Genomic DNA, 8,826 nt, shown 5'->3' on the forward strand with positions numbered 1-8,826 from the left:
CCCCTGCTGATGCCGCCTCTGGGCTGGGCGCCGGGGTGCGGGGCTCCCGCTGCACGACCTGCGTCGCGGCGGCGCTGCCCTTGCCCAGTTCATCCGGTTCCCCTGCACGACGGTCGCTGGCTCTGTGCGGCCTCGGGACCTGGCCGCTGCGTCTCGACCTGCCGATGCTCAGCGTGTTGGGAGCGGGGGCAGGGACCTGGCCCCCCACACCCCGCGCTCGGAGCAGGCGGCTCGGGGGGCCGCGAGCGCCGCGGGGGATGTGGCCGCCCGTGCTTGGGGACGTGGGGTGCGGTGACCCCGTCGCCCCTGCAAGGCGGCTGCCTGGGAGCCGCGGCCGACTCCTTCCGTGTTCCCGCCAGGCCTGGCCAAGCTGCCGGAGGTGGAGCGCAGGGCCGAGTCGCTGGAGCGGCACCGGCAGGTGTACGCGTACCTGGCCAAGGGCCGATACCCCCAGCACCTCGCCGCGCCGCAGAAGAGGAGCCTGCGCAGGTACGCCGTCAAGTGCCATGTGGAAGATAAGCGGGTTCGTGGCGGAGGCTCTGCAAAAGCTTTCCCGGTGCCCACGGGGCAGGGGCTTGGGACTTCTGCCTGGCGCTCTGGGTTCATCGCGCAGCCGGACCCTCTGCCAGGGGAAACGCACCCCCATGTAGCCTGGCGGCCCCTGGTGAAGCACAAAATCTGGTCACGGGAGGAAATACCCCATCGCCTCCCCAGTGCTCCTTCCCCAGCCGCTAGCATCCTCCCTGCAGCGACGGGGAGAGGGAGGGAGCGCGCTGCCTTTGCAACAGGCTGGCGAGGTTTCCCCCAGGCAGGGCTTGGCGCGGATCAAGCCCTTGCAGGCCGCGGTCCCGGGCAGATCTGGCCTGCATCACTGGCGACGGAGATCTTTGTACACATGCCCTTAGTGGGGCTGGGCTGGGAAGCGGGCAGGGATGCTGATGCCCTTGTGAAAGGCAGCAGCAGCCGCTGGGCTGGGGCGTGTGTGCAGGGAGCCCCGCTGGGAGCATGGACTCCGCCCTGCAAGTGGTGGAGGAGGAGGTGGTGGAGTCCTGCGGCCCCAGCTCCAAGTTCGAGGACATCTACCGCCTGCTCTCGGAGGGCTGCTTCCCCCCCAGCTTCTGCTCCATCAAGAGGAAGAACCTCCGGCGCTACGCCCAGAAATTCGTGGTGGAAGGTGAGGCGGGGAGGCTCCCACCCAGGCGCCCAGCAGGCACCCCTCGCCTCTGCGGGGGAAAGCAGCTGCAAGACGCAAGCTGCAGGCTACGGAGAGGCTGGGGCATGAGGCTGGGGGGGTCTGGCTGTGGGAAGACGAATGGGGGCAGAGGTGCGAACCCGGCTGCTCCCCTTCGTGCTGGCTCCGGGTCACAGCCAGGCTCTCCTGCCCCTGCTGCCCTCTGCTTTGACCTCCTCAATGTCCTGTGGCTGCAAGCAGCGTTGGCGGGTCTTGCGCACGGGAGCCGGGGGGGCTGCCGGAGGGGACCCCGCTTCTAATCCGTGGGAGGCAGAAGCGGAGACGAGAGCCTGCGCCCTCAGCCCCCCCCGCCTGCCCGCGAACGGCAGCTCCACGTCAGCCTGGCTGCCCGCCTGCGTGCAGGTGCTGGGGCGCGGGGCCGGCGTGGGAGCTGACGGGATGGAGATCAGCCCTGGGTGCCTGGTGGTGGGTGGGAGGAGCAGCGGTCACTCGCCTTGTGGCACAGAGGCTGGGCACCCCTAGGAAGGATCTCGCAGCGTCCCTGGCTGATAATCAGTGGCTTCAAGGGAAGTCCTCCCAGGACAGAGGGGCTCGGGTCGATCGCATCGCTCCGCTGCGCTGCGTGAGCGGGGAGCAGCCCTCGGGTTTCGTTTGGGGCTGTTCTAGCTTTAAAGCCGTACGGGTGGGTGAGGCAGGGACAGGTCATCTTCGTGCTGTGCGAGCGTGCCCACGGCAGGCGTGCCACCGCGGTGGGCGTCGGGACAGAAGCGCGGCCGCCGGGTGGCCCAGTCCCACGCTCCAGCTCGCCCGGTCTCCCGTGTCGTGCGGCGGCAGAGGGCGGGTGCTGAAGGGGAGAGTGACCTGGTTCTGACATACTGTTGCGTGCCAGCAGCTTCGTACCATCTTGGCTCGGGTGGAGACCATCCCTCCCATTCAGACTACCCCCGCCACTTTCCAGAAGGTCCCTCAGTTCCTAACAAACCTAAACCCTTCCTCCCTACATCGACACCTCAGCCACTCACTGAGACCTTGCAGCTCTGCGTGTCTAGCTGGCCTGTACCTGGCACTGGAAACATTTCAGAGGATGCTACCAGGGAGGTCCTGCCAGCCTAAATTTAACTTTCAGGACTTCTCTGCTACCCGTGCCCACATGGACCATGACCTCCGGCTCCTCCCCAGCCCTCCGTAGCAGCTTATCCGCACATCTCACAAGGTCTGCTATTTTAGCACCTGGCAGGCAAGGGCATTGTTCCTTATCTGTTTTCTCAAATGTGGAAATTGGCTTCTCAGCTCAGACCCCGTCACTGGGATGTTTTGGGGGTGCGCATGTGCGTGCATATGTGATGTTCTACGGTGGCTTGAGCCAGAGACGGTGCTACGAGGTGGTGCTTCTTGGCTTCCCCTCTTGCTGTGCCCCCACCACTGTCCTGCTTCTCCGCAGGGGGCTGCCTCTACTATGTGGGACCAAAGAAAGAGGAGAAGCGGGAGGTGGTCGTGGACCCCGAGAAGAGACGGCAGGTCTTCCTGGAGAGCCACTTCACAGAAATTGGGAGCCACCTGGGGCAGAAGAAGACCGTGCATAGGATTCAGAGCCGGTACTACTGGCTGGGCATCGTGAAGGATGTCGTTGACTGGGTAAGGATGCAAGCTGCTGCTGATGGGGGGAACTGTGCCTGTATCCTTGAGGGAGCGCTGAAGAAGTTCCCCTGAGATGGAGGTTAAGAGGGGCAATGTGCCTCTATTGTGTGTGGCTCCAAAGCCAGGCAGGGGTGTTGAGCACATCTTGTGGGACTGGAAGGGACTTCCCGGTGTGTCTTGCCCAGTTCCCCTGAGGTCAGCATATTCCAGGGGGGGACTCTTCAGGGCCGGTTCAGTGATGCCAACACTCCCCTTTCTCCATGAAAACCTAAAGATTGCCCAGGCAGCACCACTTTCCTGAGATGCAGCTTCAATCCGGCGCATTCTCTATGTCCAGGAAATCAGTGTCCTGGTCCCAGGCAGATACCAGTCTAGCCCTGGAAGACCCACTGCTTGTTTTGTCCTGTTTCCCATTAACCTCCAGGTCTCTAACTGGGGGTGGGGCTGGCAGAGGGCTCACTCAGGGATTAGGGCAGGGTACACAGTCCCAACATCACAGCCCTCCTCCTAGTCTTGGAATAGGCCGGGTCTGTGTATAACAGCACCACAGCCGCTCTTGAGAGTCTCCGGGTCTTTCGTTCTCAGATCAAAATGTGCGAGACCTGCCAGAACGCGGAGCACAACAAGAACATGGCGCGCAAAGTCCGGCTGGTCAAGGTGGAGTCACCCTGGGAAGTGCTGGGACTGGACGTTCACGGTAAGCATCTCTGGTGGGTCCTGGGTGACGAGCGGGCTGTTGTTGGATTGGCCGTGGGGAGGGAAAGCTGCACCAGCCCTCAGTAGCAAGGAGAGCTTGGTGATGGGGGGTGGCACTGAGTGCACCGAGAAGGAGTGACAGGCGAGCTTAGCTGCTTGCTGCATTGCCCCGATTCATGTCATTGAGAGAGTTCCCCAGCGGCTTCCATCCAAGCGTGAGGGCCCAGCACTGCCCTGGACTGGAAGCAGGGCAAGGATGTTACACTGACAGAGATCACTGAGGTTTCCCAGCTGAGGGCTATTGCAAAGTGGGCTTTGGCTTCCCCCACATAACCCTCTTTGCAGCAGTTGTTTCGTGGCATCGGGCATTTTGTAGCTTCCTCCTGCATGCGGCGTTCTGGCTGGGGACTGATCAGTGTTGATGTCTGTTCATGTAGGGCCTTTTCCAGAGACGAGCCGTAGCAACACGCATGTCCTCACCGTGACAGACCATTTCAGCAAATGGGTCGAAGCTGTCCCTCTGCAGAAGAAGGATGCCTTGTCTGTAGCAAAGGCACTGGCCACCATTTTTTACAGGTGGGGTCTTTCAGCTTGCACTTGTATTGCACACCTGCAGTCCTCTCTGATGGGAAGATGTTGTTCTCTGACAGCCTCCAGGGGCAGATAATGACCTTTCATGCAGGAAGGAATTGCTCCTTGCCAGATACTTGTGAGGCAGCAAGGGAAAGAGAATGGCTTTCTTTTGCAGACGGGGAAATTGAGGTGCAGAGCAGTTGTTTGAATTGCCCGTGCCGCAGCCATGAGACAGGAGACCCTCCCCTCACCTCTCCTATACTGTAGGCAAATATTTTTAGAGCCTAACCTTGTTCCTGTGAAAGCTATTTGGGGAGTTTGTGACTAACTTTAGTGGAACGTGAATTTGGCACGTGAAGAGCATGAAGCCCAGGACCTGCTTTTCCCAAAGAGGTTTGTTTCTCTCAGTCTGGGTCTCATTTCCCCTTCAGCCAGGCCTGTCGGCATCCAGACAGTTTTTTAGGGCAGGCAGGCCAACTTCTCTCGGCCCTCCAAGGAAAGGGAGGTTGTGTCTGCCCTTCTCTTCACAGAAAACACTTTTAACACCTACTGACATGGGCTGAGAGGGCTGTCATGGAGCTTTGCCTTGTCTAAATCGGGGTCTTTCCCCATCGGCTTTCTCGTCTAAGCCATTGATCCCTCTTGTGTTACTTGGAGCTTGATGAAATAAGGTCAGGGTCTGTTTTTAACTTCCTCCCTCTTTCATTCAGATTTGGAGCAGCCAAGAATATCTACTGCAGTCAGAGCTGGGACTTCTGCGATGAGGTGGGTTGTGTGCTGGCAGCCTTTATAGTCTGTATGTTGCAGGAGCCATGTAGAGCCTCAGCCATTTAGGTGGATCTTCCATAGACACCAGTAAACTCTGTCTTGTGCTGCTTCCAGTCTGCTGGGAGGATTCCCCCACTCCCTCCGTGGTTTCCACTAAAACAGGCATTTCTAAGCCCCCAGCCTACAGCCACGCTGCTGAAATATGGTGGCGTCAGTGACATCCTTCTGATGACTGTTCTGCTTCAGACTCCCTCGCTTCAGGCTGCAGCCACTGCTGTACTGTGTACCAAATGTTTTCAGCCATTTCAGTAGTACTGAAAAGATGGGGAGTTTCGGTCTGCCCCTCCATACTTCTCTTCTGCCCTGGGGTAGCTTAATTTTTGCAGCACAGGCTGGTGGGTGTATTTAGTTCCCCCCAAGGCAGTCTCCAACGCCAGAGGGCTGCGGTGGGATTCTTGTTGCCATCTTAACCTCCCTTGTTGCAATGATGTGGCCTCATGTCCTCCGCAGGTGAGCAGGCACCTGTGTGAGCGCTGGAACATCTCCCAGCTCCTCACGCCCGCGGAGCCTGCAGACTGTGCCAGCCTGGACGACCGCAGCAGCGAGCAGCTCCGCGCCTCCTTCCGTAATGTGGTGAATGAGAAGCCAAGTGACTGGGACGAGCACCTTGACCCAGTCCTCTTTGACTTCCGCACGGCCGTCAACGCTATCACCAAGTACCCGCCCTTCTTCCTGATGTTCAACAGATATGTCTGCCTGTCCTCTGAGGTAATGCCCAAGGGGTAACACATGGGTGAGGGGTTATTTCTTTGTCTCAGTGCAGATTATAACCCCATGTGTTGGTTCTGCTCCCTGCCTTTCAGGTTGACTTTGTCAAGGACTCCAAAGATCAGGGGGCTGGTCCAATTAAACCTGATGGCCTCCCATCATTCACAGCAGCTGTTCAGGAGCAGCAAAATGCAGTGAAAGAGATTGTAAGTCTCATTGTGCCTTGAAGCTGGGTCTGTGGGGCAGGAGCATTTCAACACGTGCTGAGGGGAGCGGGAGAAAAGACAGGGCAAGGCTCCTCTGTGGACCAGCATCGGTACCACTCAGTACAGCTAGAATGGCAGAGGTGTTGCAGCCTGGCACATTGATGGGTTCCCAAAAAGGAGACTTCTGTGGAAGTATCGGACTACAGGAGGGTGGTATGGGGAGAGGGTCTTTTCTAGATCCAGCTGCATTCTTATGGTCATCCAGCAGCTAGCGGGGAGAGAAGGGGTCTCCTTCTCACAGCTGTCATGTGGCCTGGGGGAGATGGCTGAAACACACTGTGACTTCCTTTCTGTAACATGGCGTGTTGGGACCCAGTGCAGTGCAAGCCTGGGGCATGTGCATAGGTCACATTTGGTACGTATGAGCTGAGAGGCCAGGAGATGGAAAAGCACCTAAGACCCTAGCTCCTGCTCCTCCCACACGAGTCTTCCCAACTGAGACTCCTTTTTACCCGACACACAACCTGCGCCTAATTCTAATTTAAAGTAGGCGAGAGACTGCTCCTTGGACAGCACTGTGCATCTTCACAGCTCAGGCTCTGTAGGTGGGGGTGGGAGGGCTTTCAAGCACCTAGCCTGGCCAGCCTGGTTACCTGCACCATCTGCTTTGAAGGTGATCGCCAACATGGCTGCAGCTTACAAGCGGGAGCGGAAGAGCGTGAAAAGGAAAGCGAGGGGCCTGTCCTCGCTCAGCTTCAAAGTGGAAGATAACCTGTTTGGGAGCAGTGCCAGCACGCCACTGAAGAAGCTGAAAAAGGACGAGTTCATGTCGTTCAAAATTGAGACGGTCTTGCCACCTGAGCAGAGCATGTCTGGGGCCAAGAAACCCAGCTAAGCCCTGTGGGGCTGGTGTGAAGGCATCCCACGCACGTACTGGTAACCTTAGCATGAATTGTTTTCTTACGAGCAGGCTTGTGCCTCTGCTGCATGGAAGACTCATGTGCCAGCCTGGGATGCTTGAGGGGTGTTACAGGGTCAGTCCAGGTGTTTCTCTTTGCTCTAGGTCAGTGCCACTGCCACAGTTTCTGAATGTCCTTCTAGCAGCACTGGATTTTTCCACACGGTGTTCCTGAGAAGTGGAGAGGCGTCTACCCCCACTTCACAGCCTGGGAGCAGGGGCAGCAAGAGACTGCAGTGTCACGCTCACATTGGAAGTCACTTCAGTAAAGTCCGTGGAGTGACCCGGGGGTAAACGAGGAGAGAATCGGATGCGTGGGATAGGTGGCAGGGCAGGAAGCTGAACCCATGTCTCTCAAGCACCGGCCCCTTACCTCGGCCTCCAAACTATCCTTAGACGGAGTTGCCTAGGTGGAGAGGGGTCTCAGTGGATCTGAGCAAGTAACTTTGGAGGGGGAAATTGTGTGGAGTAGACATGCTCTTTGACATGAGTTTGGAAAAGGAAGGTTCAGAAAACAAGATGGGTTTTTCTCTGATGATGCAGGCAGAGGGAAATCGGGCCATTTAGTGATAATGTCACTCTTCCTTGAAAGGGGGAGAATATTCAGACTCCCGTTCAGTCCATCTCCACATTGGCAGGAACCGTGCCAGTGCCCGCTGTCCCCTTCACCGACCTGGGGCTAGCCATACGGAGCTGGTAGCGTGCTTAGGGCAGCACCAGGCCTTGCTCCCCCAGGCACCCTGAGAAACGTGGGTGAGTGGAAAGTAAAATGTCCTGCAGTTGCGAGCCACGCAGAGGGTGTCACAGGTAGCAGAGTCATGGGTCGTGGGTGCTGAGTTAGGTAGCAGAGCCTAATTCTGCGCCGGGAATATCAAACGCTGCACCAGCTGGGTCGTGCTGTACAGAGAGGAGCCGTGTCCACGTACACATGGGAAGGCACAGATGTGGCCAGCAGCTCCTGTGCCGCTCAGTCCCGAGACACGTGCCGGTGGTTCAGACTTCGGAAAGAAATCTTACTGCATTTGCTCATGGGCCTCGCGAAACCGGAGCCTCGCAGCTCCTTGGGGTGGAGGGTCGCTTCAGACCCCTCCGAACCAGTTCCCTGCCGTTCCGCGCGGACTCCCGTTTTATACTTCTGTTTCCCGGCATCGGGTGAAGCGCTGTAAAGAATAAAGTGTTTGGACTTTTTCTTGGCCGACTGCTCTTCATTCGTGGCAGGTGCAATCAGGGCTGCCTTGCTCGGGCTCCGCGATGCCTCGAATTGGGGTTTGGTGTGGGGGGAGGAAAGCTGCTGCCTGGGGAGCGCTGCCTGGAAATCCCTCCAGAGCTGAGACGTGGTGGGAGAGGAGGGTCTCCCCGTGCCCTGACCTTGCCCTGGGGGGCACAGCCAACTTGCGGGGGGGGGGGTGACGGAGCAGCCGGGGTGGGTGCAGTGGCGTGGCTGTACCCCACTTTTTGGACTGGACGGCACTGTGAGAGCTCTCGGAGGGGATTTGCATTTGTTTTAGGACATTAAAAGGTCCCCAGCGGACCCCGCAGCCTGGTCTCTCTGGGCTGGTGGGGCACAAGAGGCTGGGAGCCAGGGGGTGCGGCCACCTTGCTGCTCCTGCACCCCGCCCTGGGAGATCCCAGATTGCCCCGGTGAGCTGGGACGGGGTCTGGCACCGGGCGGCCTCCCTCGACCCCAGGCGAGGCCCTGGCGCCTCTGGCAAGGGCAGCAGAGCCAGGGTTTGGCCACTTTCCCCGTGCAGGGGTTTGAGTGCCCTTCTCCCGCCATCCACCCACGTGCCAGGCTCAGGTGGGCAGTGGGCGGCCTGGCTGGCGGGGACCAGGGAAGCCCGTGCCCTTGGGGGCAGCTACGCCCCCTCCCCTGGCATGGAGCAGCTTCGCCTGTGTGGGGAAGCCCCTTGCTCTGCCCCACGGGCTAACCCGGGCCAAACTGTGTCTGGACGCTCCAGCCTGGGGTACCCCCCAGGCCTGGCTGCAGCTGGGGGGCGTGGCCAGTGATGTCACCTGGGCAGGCCCCG

This window comes from Crocodylus siamensis, chromosome 9 (genome assembly GCF_052110815.1).
Source record: "Crocodylus siamensis isolate JL-2025a chromosome 9, ASM5211081v1, whole genome shotgun sequence".
Lineage (NCBI taxonomy): Eukaryota > Metazoa > Chordata > Crocodylia > Crocodylidae > Crocodylus > Crocodylus siamensis.